The sequence below is a fragment of the Rattus norvegicus genome, chromosome 6, assembly GCF_036323735.1.
Source record: "Rattus norvegicus strain BN/NHsdMcwi chromosome 6, GRCr8, whole genome shotgun sequence".
Lineage (NCBI taxonomy): Eukaryota > Metazoa > Chordata > Mammalia > Rodentia > Muridae > Rattus > Rattus norvegicus.
In genome coordinates this window covers 56,454,796-56,471,919 of record NC_086024.1, presented here as the reverse complement: position 1 = coordinate 56,471,919, position 17,124 = coordinate 56,454,796, and positions in this window count along the sequence as shown.

The following is a 17,124-nucleotide window of genomic DNA, read 5'->3' as shown; positions in this document are numbered from 1 at the left end:
CATGGTATTGGTACAGAGATAGACCAGTGGAATAGAATTGAAGACCCAGAAATGAACCCACACACCTATGGTCACTTGATCTTTGACAAAGGGGCTAAAACCATCCAGTGGAAAAAGACAGCATTTTCAGCAAATGGTGCTGGTTCAACTGGAGGTCAACATGTAGAATAATGCAGATCGATCCATTCTTATCACCCTGTACAAAGCTTAAGTCCAAGTGCATTAAGGACCTCCACATCGAACCAAATACACTCAAACTAATAGAAGAAAGGTGGGGAAGAATCTTGAACATATGGTCACTGGGCAAAATTTCCTTAACAGAAAACCAGTGGCTTATGCTCTAAGATCAAGAATCGACAAGTGAAACCTCATAAAGCTGCAAAGCTTCTGTAAGGCAACGGTCACTGTCATTAGGACAAAACGGTAACCAACAGATTGGGAAAAGATCTTTACCAATTCTACATCTGATAGAGGGCTAATATCCAAAATATACAAAGAAATCAAGAAGTTAACACTTGACAGAGCCAAATAACCCTATTTAAAATGGGGTACAGAGTTAAACAAACAATTCACAGCTGAGAAATATCAAATGGTTGAGAAGCACTTAAAGAAATGTTTAACATCCTTAATCATTAGGGAAATGCAAATCAAAATAACCCTGAGATTCCACCTCACACCAGTCAGAATGATTAAGATAAAAAACTCAGACAACAGCAGATGCTGGCAAGGATGTGGAGAAATAAGAATACTCCTCCATTGTTGTTGGGATTACAAACTGGTACAACCATTCTGGAAATCAGTCTGGAGGTTCCTCAGAAAATTGGACGTTGCATTACCTGAGGACCCAGCTATACCTCTCTAGGGCATATACCCAAAAGATGCTCCAAAATACAACAAAGACACACGCTCCACTATGTTCATAGCAGCCTTATTTATAATAGCCAGAAGCTGAAAAGAACACAGATGCCCTTCAACAGAGGAATGGATACAGAAATTGTGGTACATCTACACAATGGAGTACTACTCAGCTATCAAAAACAATGACTTCATGAAATTCTTAGGCAAATGGAATGAACTAGAAAATATCATCCTAAGTGAGGTTACCCAATCAGAAAAAAAAACACATAGTATGCACTCACTGATAAGTGGACATTAGCTCAAAGCTCAGATTTCCCAAGATACAATCTACAGGCCACATGAACCTCAAGAAGGATGAAAAATGTGCAGTGCTTCAATCCATCTTAGAAGGGGGAACAAAAATATTCTAGGAGAAATAGGGATAAAAAGTTTGGTGCAGAGATTGAAGGACAGGCCATCCAGAGCATGCTCCACCTGGGGATCCAGACCATATACACACAGTCACCAAACCCAGACAATATTGCTGATGTCAAGAAGTGATTGTTGATAGGAGCCTGATATAGGTATCTCCTGAAAGGCTCTGCAGGAGCCTGACAAATACAGAGGTGGATGCTCGCAGCCAACCATTGAACTGAGAAAGGGATCCCCATTGAAGCAATTAGAGAAAAGATTAAAGGAGCTGAAGGTCTTGCCACCCCATAGGAACAACAAAACCAACCAATCAGAGCTCCCAGAATCTAAACCACCATCCAAAGAGTACACATAGAAAGACCCATGACTCCAGCCACATATGTAGCAGAGGATGGTCTTGTTGGGCACCAATAGGTCGAGAAGCCTGTAGTCTGTCAAGACTGGATACCCCACAACCCACGTAGGGGAATATTAGGGCGGGGAAGTGGAAGGGGTGAGTGGATGGCTGGGCTAACACAGTCCTAGAAGAAGGAGGAAAGGGGATGGGATAGGGCACTTATGGACCAGAAACTGGGAAAGGATATTTACATTTGAAATGTAAATAATAAATATCCAATAGACAAAAGAAAACAAAAAGCAAACAAAATTCCAACATTTTTGATAGTATGCACTATAACCCCAACCCACCCCAGATCCACCCTTTCTACTCTCAGCTTCCTTCTTACCAAACTTCAAGTTTTCTTTTTCATTTTTTAAAACTCATCGAATCATATTTTTGGGTGCCCAACTCCTCCTGGTAGATCCTGGCATGAAATGTGGTTCATCCAGACCCCGTGGGAAAGAGACCTCACCGCCTGGTCAGGTGGGCACTCCTGAGGCTGCAGAGTGGGAGAGACCACCAACACTGCCCATCCCTGCCCACATCCCTGGCCCAAGAGGAAACTGTATAAGGCCTCTGGGCTCCCGTGGGGGAGGGCCCAGGAGCGGCAGCACCCCTGCCTGAGACACCGCCGGAACCTGAAGGAAACAGACCGGATAAACAGTTCTCTGCACCCAAATCCTGTGGGAGGGAGAGCTAAACCTTCAGAGAGGCAGACAAGCCTGGGAAACCAGAAGAGACTGCTCTCTGCACACACATCTCGGACGCCAGAGGAAAACACCAAAGGCCATCTGGAACCCTGGTGCACTGAAGCTCCCAGAAGAGGCGGCACAGGTCTTCCTGGTTGCTGCCACTGCAGAGAGCCCGTGGGCAGCACCCGGTGAGCAAACTTGAGCCTCGGGACCACAGATAAGACCAACTTTTCTGCTGCAAGTGACCTGCCTGGTGAACTCAAGACACAGGCCCACAGGAACAGCTGAAGACCTGTACAGAGGAAAAACTACACGCACGAAAGCAGAACACTCTGTCCCCATAACTGGCTGAAAGAAAACAGTAAAACAGGTCTACAGCACTCCTGACACACAGGCTTATAGGACAGTCTAGCCACTGTCAGAAATAGCAGAACAAAGTAACACTAGAGATAATCTGATGGCGAGAGGCAAGCGCAGGAACCCAAGCAACAGAAACCAAGACTACATGGAATCATCGGAGCCAAATTCTCCCACCAAAACAAACATGGAATGTCCAAACACACCAGAAAAGCAAGATCTAGTTTCAAAATCATATTTGATCATGATGCTGGAGGACTTCAAGAAAGACATGAAGAACTCCCTTAGAGAAACACAGGAAAACATTAATAAACAAGTAGAAGCCTACAGAGAGGAATCACAAAAATGCCTGAAAGAATTGCAGGAAAACATAAATAAACAAGTAGAAGCCCATAGAGAGGAGACACAAAAATCCCTGAAAGAATATCAGGAAATCATAAATAAACAAGTAGAAGCCCATAGAGAGGAGTCACAAAAATCCCTGAAAGAATTCCAGGAAAACACAATCAAACAGTTGAAGGAATTAAAAATGGAAATAGAAGCAGTCAAGAAAGAACACATGGAAACAACCCTGGATATAGAAAACCAAAAGAAGAGACAAGGAGCTGTAGATATAAGCTTCACCAACAGAATACAAGAGATGGAAGAGAGAATCTCAGGAGCAGAAGATTCCATAGAAATCATTGAATCAACTGTCAAAGATAATGTAAAGCGGAAAAAGCTACTGGTCCAAAACATACAGGAAATCCAGGACTCAATGAGAAGATCAAACCTAAGGATAATAGGTATAGAAGAGAGTGAAGACTCCCAGCTCAAAGGACCAGTAAATATCTTCAACAAAATCTTAGAAGAAAACTTCCCTAACCTAAACAAAGAGATACCCATAGGCATACAAGATGCCTACAGAACTCCACATAGATTGGATCAGAAAAGAAACACCTCCCGTCACATAATAGTCAAAACACCAAACGCACAAAATAAAGAAAGAATATTAAAAGCAGTAAGGGAAAAAGGTCAAGTAACATATAAAGGCAGACCTATCAGAATCACACCAGACTTTTCGCTAGAAACTATGAAAGCCAGAAGATCCTGGACTGATGTCATACAGACCCTAAGAGAACACAAATGCCAGCCCAGGTTACTGCATCCTGCAAAACTCTCAATTAACATAGATGGAGAAACCAAGATATTCCATGACAAAACCAAATTTACACAATATCTTTCTACAAATCCAGCACTACAAAGGATAATAAATGGTAAAGCCCAACATAAGGAGGCAAGCTATACCCTAGAAGAAGAAAGAAACTAATCTTCTTGACAACAAAACAAAGAGAATGAAAGCACACAAACATAACCTCACATCCAAATATGAATATAATGGGAAGCAATAATCACTATTCCTTAATATCTCTCAACATCAATGGCCTCAACTCCCCAATAAAAAGTCATAGATTAACAAACTGGATACGCAACGAGGACCCTGCATACTGCTGCCTACAGGAAACACACCTCAGCGACAAAGACAGATATTACCTTAGAGTGAAAGGCTGGAAAACAACTTTCCAAGCAAATGGTCAGAAGAAGCAAGCTGGAATAGCCATTCTAATATCAAATAAAATCAATTTTCAACTAAAAGTCATCAAAAAAGATAAGGAAGGACACTTCATATTCATCAAAGGAAAAATCCACCAAGAAGAACTCTCAATCCTAAATATCTATGCCCCAAATACAAGGCACCTACATATGTAAAAGAAACCTTACTAATGCTCAAAACATACATTGCACCTCACACAATAATAGTGGGAGATTTCAACACCCCACTCTCATCAATGGACAGATCATGGAAACAGAAATCAATCAGAGATGTCGACAGACTAAGAGAAGTCATGAGCCAAATGAACTTAACGGATATTTATAGAACATTCTATCCTAAATCAAAAGGATATACCTTCTTCTCAGCTACTCATGGTACTTTCTCCAAAATTGACCATATAATTGGTCAAAAAACGGGCCTCAACAGGTACAGAAAGATAGAAATAATCCCATGCGTGCTATCAGACCACCACGGCCTAAAACTGGTCTTCAATAACAATCAAGGAAGAATGCCCACATATACTTGGAAATTGAACAATGCTCTACTCAATGATAACCTGGTCAAGGAAGAAATAAAGAAAGAAATTAAAAACTTTTTAGAATTTAATGAAAATGAAGGTACAACATACCCAAACTTATGGGACACAATGAAAGCTGTGCTAAGAGGAAAACTCATAGCGCTGAGTGCCTGTAGAAAGAAACAGGAAAGAGCATATGTCAGCAGCTTGACAGCACACCTAAAAGCTCTAGAACAAAAAGAAGCAAATACACCCAGGAGGAGTAGAAGGCAGGAAATAATCAAACTCAGAGCTGAAATCAACCAAGTAGAAACAAAAAGGACCATAGAAAGAATCAACAGAACCAAAAGTTGGTTCTTTGTGAGAAAATCAACAAGATAGATAAACCCTTAGCCAGAGTAACGAGAGGACACGGAGAGTGCGTCCAAATTAACAAAATCAGAAATGAAAAGGGAGACATAACAACAGATTCAGAGGAAATTCAAAAAATCATCAGATCTTACTATAAAAACCTATATTCAACAAAACTTGAAAATCTTCAGAAAATGGACAATTTCCTAGACAGATACCAGGTACCGAAGTTAAATCAGGAACAGATAAACCAGTTAAACAACCCCATAACTCCTAAGGAAATAGAAGCAGTCATTAAAGGTCTCCCAACCAAAAAGAGCCCAGGTCCAGACGGGTTTAGTGCAGAATTCTATCAAACCTTCATAGAAGACCTCATACCAATATTATCCAAACTATTCCACAAAATTGAAACAGATGGATCACTACCGAATACCTTCTACGAAGCCGCAATTACTCTTATACCTAAACCACATAAAGACACAACAAAGAAAGAGAACTTCAGACCAATTTCCCTTATGAATATCGACGCAAAAATACTCAACAAAATTCTGGCAAACCGAATCCAAGAGCACATCAGAACAATCATCCACCATGACCAAATAGGCTTCATCCCAGGCATGCAGGGATGGTTTAATATACGGAAAACAATCAACGTGATCCATTATATAAACAAACTGAAAGAACAAAACCACATGATCATTTCATTAGATGCTGAGAAAGCATTTGACAAAATTCAACACCCCTTCATGATAAAAGTCCTGGAAAGAATAGGAATTCAAGGCCCATACCTAAACATAGTAAAAGCCATATATAGCAAACCAGTTGCTAACATTAAACTAAATGGAGAGAAACTTGAAGCAATCCCACTAAAATCAGGGACTAGACAAGGCTGCCCACTCTCTCCCTACTTATTCAATATAGTTCTTGAAGTTCTAGCCAGAGCAATCAGACAACAAAAGGAGATCAAGGGGATACAGATCGGAAAAGAAGAGGTCAAAATATCACTATTTGCAGATGACATGATAGTATATTTAAGTGATCCCAAAAGTTCCACCAGAGAACTACTAAAGCTGATAAACAACTTCAGCAAAGTGGCTGGGTATAAAATTAACTCAAATAAATCAGTTGCCTTCCTCTATACAAAAGAGAAACAAGCCGAGAAAGAAATTAGGGAAACGACACCCTTCATAATAGACCCAAATAATATAAAGTACCTCGGTGTGACTTTAACCAAGCAAGTAAAAGATCTGTACAATAAGAACTTCAAGACACTGAAGAAGGAAATTGAAGAAGACCTGAGAAGATGGAAAGATCTCCCATGCTCATGGATTGGCAGGATTAATATAGTAAAAATGGCCATTTTACCAAAAGCAATCTACAGATTCAATGCAATCCCCATCAAAATACCAATCCAATTCTTCAAAGAGTTAGACAGAACAATTTGCAAATTCATCTGGAATAACAAAAAACCCAGGATAGCTAAAGCTATCCTCAACAATAAAAGGACTTCAGGGGGAATCACTATCCCTGAACTCAAGCAGTATTACAGAGCAATACTGATAAAACCTGCATGGTATTGGTACAGAGACAGACAGATAGACCAATGGAATAGAATTGAAGACCCAGAAATGAACCCACACACCTATGGTCACTTGATTTTTGACAAAGGAGCCAAAACCATCCAATGGAAAAAAGATAGCATTTTCAGCAAATGGTGCTGGTTCAACTGGAGGGCAACATGTAGAAGAATGCAGATCGATCCATGCTTATCACCCTGTACAAAGCTTAAGTCCAAGTGGATCAAGGACCTCCACATCAAACCAGACACACTCAAAGTAATAGAAGAAAAACTAGGGAAGCATCTGGAACACATGGGCACTGGAAAAAATTTCCTAAACAAAACACCAGTGGCTTACGCTCTAAGATCAAGAATCGACAAATGGGATCTCATAAAACTGCAAAGCTTCTGTAAGGCAAAGGACACTGTGGTTAGGACAAAATGACAACCAACAGATTGGGAAAAGATCTTTACCAATCCTACAACAGATAGAGGCCTTATATCCAAAATATACAAAGAAGTCAAGAAGTTAGACCGCAGGGAAACAAATAACCCTATTAAAAAATGGGGTTCAGAGCTAACAAAGAATTCACAGCTGAGGAATGCCGAATGGCTGAGAAACACCTAAAGAAATGTTCAACATCTTTAGTCATAAGGGAAATGCAAATAAAAACAACCCTGAGATTTCACCTCACACCAGTGAGAATGGCTAAGATCAAAAACTCAGGTGACAGCAGATGCTGGCGAGGATGTGGAGAAAGAGGAACACTCCTCCATTGTTGGTGGGATTGTATACTGGTACAACCATTCTGGAAATCAGTCTGGAGGATCCTCAGAAAATTGGACATTTAACTGCCTGAGGTTCCAGCTATACCTCTCTTGGGCATATACCCAAAAGATGCCCCAACATATAAAAAAGACACGTGCTCCACTATGTTCATTGCAGCCAGAAGCTGGAAAGAACCCAGATGCCCTTCAACAGAGGAATGGATACAGAAAATGTGGTACATCTACACAATGGAATATTACTCAGCTATCAAAAACAACGAGTTTATGAAATTCGTAGGCAAATGGTTGGAACTGGAAAATATCATCCTGAGTGAGCTAACCCAATCACAGAAAGACATACATGGTATGCACTCATTGATAAGTGGCTATTAGCCCAAATGCTTGAATTACCCTAGATCCCTAGAACAAACGAAACTCAAGACGGATGATCAAAATGTGAATGCTTCACTCCTTCTTTAAATGAGGAAAAAGAATACCCTTGGCAGGGAAGGGAGAGGCAAAGATTAAAACAGAGACTGAAGGAACACCCATTCAGGGCCTGCCCCACATGTGGCCCATACATATACAGCCACCCAATTAGACAAGATGGATGAAGCAAGAAGTGCAGACTGACAGGAGCCGGATGTAGATCGCTCCTGAGAGACACAGCCAGAATACAGCAAATACAGAGGCGAATGCCAGCAGCAAACCACTGAACTGAGAATAGGACCCCCGTTGAAGGAATCAGAGAAAGAACTGGAAGAGCTTGAAGGGGCTCGAGACCCCATATGTACAACAATGCCAAGCAACCAGAGCTTCCAGGGACTAAGCCACTACCTAAAGACTATACATGGACTGACCTCATAGGTAGCAATGAATATCCTAGTAATAGCACCAGTGGAAGGGGAAGCCCTGGGTCCTGCTAAGACTGAACCCCCAGTGAACTAGACTGGTGGGGGGAGGGCGGCAATGGGGGGAGGGTTGGGAGGGGAACACCCATAAGGAAGGGGAGGGGGGAGGGGGATGTTTGCCTGGATACCTGGATACCGGGAAAGGGAATAACACTCGAAATGTATATAAGAAATACTCAAGTTAATAAAAAAAAAAAAAGAAATGTGGTTCATCTACCAGGTTCACACCACTAAAGGGAAAACTTGCTCTCCCTCTTCCTCAGCTATCAAATCCAAACACCACCTCAGCACGCAGCAGCTTTTAGTGCCCTCCCTCATAGTCACGTGCTATGGTTTTGTCTGGCTGGAGCTTGCACAGGTCTTGCGTACGCTGTCTCTGTTGCTGGGAGTTCATGCCTGCGTCTGCCTTATACATAGTCTTTCCTTGCAGCTACCCACTACCTGTGGCTCTTCCACTCCTCCTGTCCCCTTTTTGGCAAAGATCCTTGAGACTTGGGAAAGTGTGTGACCTATAAATGCCCCACTTTGAGCTGATCCTTCTTCTGTCACCTCTTTTTTGCATATTGGCCAGGTGGGGGTCTGTTTGTAATCACCATCTTCTGCAAGCTGAAGCTTCTCTGTTGAAGGTTGAAGGATGCACTGATCAATTAGCGATAAGTCATTGATAATTGGTTTTTAAAGTATCCTCATTTAACAGAATAATAGTATTGGTTTCTCCAATACAATCCATTGCCTATCTATTCTTCCCAAAATGGTTCCAGAAATAGGTTCCGTATCATGGACTGGGCCCTTAGATTTTATCAGAAAGTGATCAGTTGATTCCATAACGTTCATGTCACTCGACCAACGGGTCTGTCTGATTCATGTTGGTCATTACTGCAGCTCCCATGGTTGTAATTTAGGGGAGACTGATGACCTCTTTTCTCCTTCTGCTACATACATAGGCCTTCCAGCACTATGAAAGCTAACCAGCAGAGAGGAAGCTTCCTGGTCAGTACCAGCTCAATGTATCAATATCTGTGATACAAATATGCAGTGTTTAGTTGCTGCTCTGCCGCCCCCCAACTTTGTAGGGTCACTTCATTAAAGCTATTTCCATAAATACACTTTTATGTTTATATTTTAGGAAGTTTCCACTGCATTTGCCGTCCATGTGGCTTTTCCAAAAGGCTTTGAGTGTTAGTCCTCCTCAGTTCCTGCTCCATCTAGTCTTCCTGTCCTCTGCTCCACACAATCCTCCTCTATTATTCCCTCCCCCACTCTATATCAGCATACTCTGTCTCCTCTCCTAAAAGATCCACTCCTCTGCTATGGCCCCGTATTTGATTTTAAACCTCTATGAGTATTCCAAATGAAACACACATAAAAAAGAAAAAAAAAAAAAAGCAACAACCTCAACTCTAATATCCACATTTGAAAGACAACATGCTGTTTTGTCTTTCTGGTTCTGTACTACCTCACTGAGGATGACTGCTTCCGGTTTTGTTTTTCATTTTTCTGTGAACTTACTAAGTTCATTTTTCTTAACAACTGAATCTTCTATTGTATGAATAGCAATGAACACAGAAGAGTCCCTCTTTAAAGCAATGTAAAGCCCTTTGGGTATATGCTCAAGAGTGGTATAACTGGGTCGTGCCATAGATCTATTTCTTGCTTTTTGAAGAATCCCCAGGCTGATTTCCAGGAAATGTACCAGTTTGTACTCTCACTAGTAATGCATAGAGATTAAGACCCACAATTGACCAACATGATGAAGAGCAAAAGACGCCATCATTTTAGAGAAGAGGCAATGTACAGAGTGGGAAAAAAAATCTTTACCAACTCTAGGTCTGATAGAAGATTACACCTAGAATACACAAAGAACTAAATAAATTAAACACCAAAGAAAAAACATCCCAATTGAAAACTGAGGCATGCTACTAAGGAGTTTTCAAATTTGAAACACAAATGGCTGAGAAACATTTTTTTAATGCTCACTCCCCTTAGTCATAGGGAAATGCAAAGTAAAGCAAATACTGAGATTTCATCTGACCCCAGTCGGAATGCCTAGGAGCAATAAACAAACAAGCAAATGACCTTAAACACTGGTGTGGATGTGTGGAAAGGGACTCTTTATTCCCCTGGTGCTTTGAATCTGGCTTTTTCCCCAGTTACATACATTGAAGTCAGAAGAGACAATAAGGTCTCAGCTGCTGTAATACAATGCTGTTAACTGACTCAACTGCCAAACATGTATTTATCACAGTCATAGACCTAATAAGTTTAAGATTAAGTTGTTGACCTGGTCAAGTTACAGTGAATATTCTTTTCTTGAATTATAAATGGCTATGAACCTGCTGTTTCCTTGCATGAGAGAGGAGCAGAAAGTTCTGATATTTTCCCTCTTCTCATGAGACCATGAATCCATTATAACCTCTAGTCTGTTTTCAGCATACCATTGGATTCCCAGAAATTTCCCTAAAACACAAGGTTCTGAATTTCCATCAGATTTCTTTTTCTCTCTCACTTGTGTTCCTGTTAAATCGAGTTAGATGTCACTATATAGCGTCAACCAGCATAATGTCAGCAATGTAGTAGACCAATGTAATAAGGAAACAAAAGATAGTCAAAATCCTTACAGTTTAAACTATGAGGTGAAACTAAGGAGTTCAGGCACTTCCAAAGTGTGTATTACTTGCCATATCAGCTGAAAGAAAAGTTCAGGTCTCTACTGACAAACTTGCAGAAAGAAGCATCAGCGACGGCCATAGCCGTATACCAAGTATTAAGAGATTCCCCAGTGTTTCCATGAGTATAATTAGAATCACCTCCTTTTTTTATCTTTATTAACTTGAGTATTTCTTATTTACATTTTGATTGTTATTCCCATTCCGGGTTTCCGGGCCAACATCCCCCCTAACCCCTCCCCCCCTCTATATGGGCTTCCCCTCCCCATCCTCCCCCCCATTACCTCCCTCCCCCCAACAATCACGTTCACTGGGGGTTCAGTCTTGGCAGGGTCAGGGGCTTCCCCTTCCACTGGTGCTCTTACTAGGATATTCATTGCTACCTATGAGGTCAGAGTCCAGGGTCAGTCCATGTATAGTCTTTAGGTAGTGGCTCAGTCCCTGGAAGCTCTGGTTGCTTGGCATTGTTGTTCATATGGGGTCTCGAGCCCCTTCAAGCTCTTCCAGTCCTTTCACTGATTCCTTCAACGGGGGTTCTATTCTCAGTTCAGTGGTTTGCTGCTGGCATTCGCCTCTGTATTTGCTGTATTCTGGCTGTGTCTCTCAGGAGCGATCTACATCCGGCTCCTGTCGGTCTGCACTTCTTTGCTTCATCCATCTTGTCTAATTGGGTGGCTGTATATGTATGGGCCACATGTAGGGCAGGCTCTGAATGGGTGTTCCTTCAGCCTCTGTTCTAAACTTTGCCTCCCTATTCCCTGCCAAGGGTATTCTTGTTCCCCTTTTAAAGATAGAATCACCTCCTAACTGAGATTAAAATAACCCACCGTCTCCAAATTCTGCCTGTATTTCGCACGGTAAACAGTGTAAGTTGCATGGAGATGCAGCAGGACCTCTGCATCTTTTGGGTCTTGGTGTTCCTCTAGGAGTAAAGCACAGTGCTTTCTCCACCATCTTCCTAGGTAGATCCAATTCCTGAGCTTCATATCCTTCCCCCTCCATATCCTGAACTCCAGAGGTCAGGAAAAAAATGTAGATGCTTGCCTAGCTCTAAGTAAATTTGTTCTGTTTATGAAGCACTGTGAAAGAGCTATAAGCCAAAACTCTGTTACAGTCACCAGATCACCACAACCCCCTACACTGTCTGGTAGAACACAGTGGTTCCAGAACTGCTGAAGTTAATGGCTGTCGAAAGCCTGTGCCTTGTTAATATCTGATAATGAACTGTTCTCCCCAGTGTAATGATTCCTACGAGCCCATTGAAAACAACAAAAGAAACATTTTTAAAATGGGCAAAGAGCTTAGAAACACCTTTCTTCAAAGACAGTATGAAAATAGCCAAAAAACATATGTAAAGGAAGTTATCATCTTACAAATCAACTCCGCAATAAGAAGTCATGTTGCATATATCAGAGCAGCTATTACTAAAAACAAATACCCCGGAAGAAAAAGTACCAAGCATTGCCAAGAAGCGGAGAGCTATTGAAAGCCTCATACGTGGATGGGAATGCAGCCTTGGGTAGCCAGTACAAATTGCTGTACCAATATTATCCACTTATTCCACTTTTGGACCCAGACCTAAAGTATTTGAAAGTACAGACTCAAGCAAAAGAAAGCAAAATCAAAAGTATATAAATGTGAGAAGGGTTCTTACGGGGAGGGCCTGTGTTTACTAGGAGGAAGGCTGTATGGTTTCAGTGACCAGAATGTACTTCATACATGCATGAAATGGTCAAAAACCAACTTCTATAAAGTCATGTTAAAGATATCATATACTAACATTCACAACATCTGACTCACAATAGCTAATGCGACTGAAGCACTCATAGGCAGAAGAATGAGTAAAGGAGGTGTGGTATGAACAGGCAATGGATTATTATGTGCCGTTCATGAGGGATGAAACATGTTTGATGAGGAATAACATTTGACATGTACTAGATATAAATTATTCCTAAGAATATTAAAGCTACTTAAGTAAGCCAGCCCAAGAGATGTTACGGTATAATTAAACGAGTCAGTGGCTCGCAGAGCAGTCAAACTCACAGAGACCCATGAAGGAGCATGATTGTGAGGAGCTGTACGAAGTTAATACAGAATGCACAGAGAAGTCCAGTTGGGAGAAATGGGGAAAAGGAGCCTAGAGATGAATTGCAATAGTTCATAACCACCTAAATATAATTCATCCCAGCGGACAGTATGCACATAGTATTAAGTTTATTAGGTTAAGTTTTATGTTACGTATATTTTGCAACGTTGAAATTGTGTGTTTTACTGAGACTTTTCAAAAATGGCTGAAATTAGAAGCCTCTTAAGGCAGCTGGGGGTAGGTATGTGGCATGGAAAAACTCAGCTGCCAGTAGCTTACTGACATATATTCGTCCAAGTTGTAACTCAGCTTTCTTAAGTATAGTCATCATTCTAACACATTGAACTGGGAGTTCAGAAGGCGAAAACGAATGTGTTTTTATTTCTACTCCTCATGAAATATAATTATTTATTGTGCTGCTATTCTACACAAAATATGTGTAAGTGTCATAACGATATTTCAAATCGAAATTGGGAACATAAATGAAGCAACAGTCCTTAATGAGGTGGCTGGCATATCTGGTAGGAAGTCAGCTGAATGGATCTGGAGTCTACATTCAGTGTCTCACCACATTTTAATCAGTTTTCCTTAGCCTCGTTCTTTCTCTGGATGTACTTTCCCCAGGTGAGTTGTCGAATGGGCGAGTTTGATAAATTTACACAGTCCTCTTGCCAATGTGGTTCCTGAGCTATGATCTCAGAGCCAACCAGATCTTTGCCCCAGTGTATCCTTAGCCATAGAGAACACATGCATTCTCATAAAAACAAATTACCCACCCTGTAACAATACTACAGAAACCTTAAGAAAAAGCTATGAATCCAATAAAGATCTGAAGTATTATATAAGCAAGCAGAATTTGCAAGGTACAAATGTGGATAAACACTTGAAAGAAAGCCATGAGATCAGAGAAAATAAAATAAAAATATTTCTTCTGTTTTTCTTTTTTAAATATTTTATTAGTCATTTATTTAAGACTTCAAATGTTATGCCCCTTCCCAGTTTTCCCTCTGCAAACCTCCTATCTCATTTCCCCTTCCCCTGCTTCTATGAGGGTACTCCCCCACCCACTGACCCATACCTGCATCACCACTCCTGTGCTGGGGCATCGAGACTTCAAAGGCCGAGGGGCCTCCCTTACTGATGCCAGGTAAGGTCATCCTCTGCTTCATATGCAGCTGGAGCCATGGGTCCCCTCCATGTGTACTCTTTGGTTGGTGGCTTAGTCCTTGGAAACTCTGGTTGGTTGATATTGCTGTTCTCCCTGTGAGGTTGCAAACCCCTTCGGCTCCTTCTAGCCTTTCCCTAAAAATTTCTTCTTTATACCAACACTGAAGAAAAAAACTTTCAAAGGAAGGGATATCCACCTGAGACACAATGTATACCTCTGTCCCTGTTAGAAACTGGAATTTGTATCCTCCTTCTTAACTTTGCCAAACTATAGAAAAACAATCGTTGAGAAATGACCTCCACTTCCTTCTATTCCCAGAGGATGAGAAGAAGGTACGGACTGGTTTCCTTCAGAGCGGATAACACTGGAGAGCAGCAGGCTGCTTTCCCAAAGTTCTCAGAACCTGGGGAACCTAAGCAGACGACTTAGTGCCATCGAGAGCCACTGTGCATTAGCTGGAGGGGGGGGTGACTACCAAATGCTTCTTCCCCTAGCATTTGCCACCAGGAGACTTCCTGCCCCTTCAAGGATGAGATGTCAGGAATGTTAACTTGATAGCTGTGACTGCTAGGAGCCAAGTTATACTGGGCAGGGAGGGGGGTTGTCTGGTCCCACTGCTGCCTTAAGAGTCAAATGTAAAAGGCACTAAAATATCAGTTTAAAAAAAAACAAAATAGTGCTAGTAAGCTAAAGTTTCCACATGGGACTTCTTATATGACTGGTCAAAGGTCAATTGGCCCCTTTTCTGAAAGAGATAGCACCCCAGAGTGGAAATAAAGTACACTCATTATCTTCAGGAGCCTGACATTATTGAAAATGCTGTCACAGACATTTGTAGGTTATACAATACAACTTTGGGTCTCCATCCCCTGGACTGACAGCATCATGGCTGCCTGGATGTGACAGCCAGGCATATTACCAGAACAGGTGATATATATTTCTAGTTAAAAGTGGAAAGCTTCCTTTAAAAGTAGTTTTTCAAAAGAGGTTATTTAAGAAAAATCACGACAGAAATCTCAAGGAGAAAATCTGAGACACACTTTGCCTTCGTGAGGCCAGGGAAGCTGGGGGCAAGGACGTGAAACACTTCCCTACCCCTGCTGAGGGGCATGACCGACACTAAATGTGAAACACCGCGTTCTGTACAAACAGTATACTCTTACTTGTGAAAACGAACTTATGTAGAACGTTGACTTACCTTACATTTCCTTGAAGAAATGCAGTATAGTAGTTAAACACAATGTTAAATAAAAAAAACCAAGTCAAATCTTCACATATATTTTTAATTTTTTAGTTATTTTTAGTTTTATTTGTATCGATATTTCTGCCTATATGTATGGGAGGCCAGAAAAAAGTGTCAGGTCTTAAGGAACTAAAGTTACAAGTGGTCGTGAGATACCACAAGAATTATCTGGAAGAGTAGCTGCTTCTCTGAACCAGTGAGCCAGGACTCCAGCCTGTCAAACCTTGAAATGTTCTATGTCAGTTTGGGGTGATCATTAGTATTCAATACTGGGTTCCTACAACACCAACTGATCCTAGTACTAAGAATTGATTGCAAAACCCACCTATATTAAATGTATACAATATTGATGCTATTTTAATAGTAACAAAATACTTAAAAATAATTATATATGATAAAGAATCTTATAGTTAATCAATAATTTAAAATATTCTATTTTTTGTTTTGCTCAAAATTCTGTAAGTAGGCTTACAACCTTGGGCCACCAGAAAGTTATCCAACTGGCATTTCAAAATTAAGTACCTTGCATAGCATCTACAGCATAGCTAATTTATGCTTAACTATGAAAAGCCAATACAAATAAAAAGAACATAAAACCTTATGGGGAAGATTAAGACAATATATAGCTTATGAAGTCAATAAGAATTATTTCCCTGATAGTCTAGTAGCAAAATAAAAAAGAATTATTACTATAGATAGGGGAAAAATCAGTATTTATCCTGATGGTTTAATGAGGAGGTAGATAACGTGATGTTGGGCAGGCATGGGCTGACAGAATTGACTGGTTCCAGGGTTCTGTGTACGGAGAACAGTAATTGCCGGGAGATTTGAAAATCAACTTTTGATGAAAGTTATCCTGAATGGTGTGATCCTTTATCCCAAGAAGTTTGCAAAGAGCGTTTTGATGGGTCAAAATTGAAGACGGGTGATGTCCCAGAGAGTAAAGTGTTAATAGCTTCTCAGGATATAATAGAAAGTAGTAAAATAGCACCAAAGGAAAAAACCCACAAAAACAGAAACAAAAACAACTGTACATAAACTAGAAACACTTACACAGAAAAGGTAAGACGTTGAAAGATTCTCGAGTGAGGATAGCAAGAATTACTTGAGTGTTATAGATGACAAGAGTATAATTTATATAAAGATATATGGTTATGCCAAATAATCAATGCTGTAAAGCCATGTCACGGTATGCTCACATCTTTCCATGTGTGTAAAAATTGAATTTCTAATCTTAGTAAAATTCTATCACACTGTTCTCCACTCTTGGAGCATTCTAGACCTTCAAATGTGTTCTCTTTATAGTCCCTAGGATATTAGGAGAAAACATCAGCAGACTTTACATGTTAGTATCAAAGAGAGAAGGCCACTTATGTACATACTATTGGTTTTATAAATAGAATGTTTTATATAGTATCTGACATTATGAATATCATAATAGGTATTCCCAAACTTTGATATATGATGGCTTCCTGGTCATTTTAGACTCCTTTTTGGATTTTTTAATTGGATATTTTACATATTTACATTTTATGTTATTCCCTTTCCTGTTTTCCCCTCTGGAA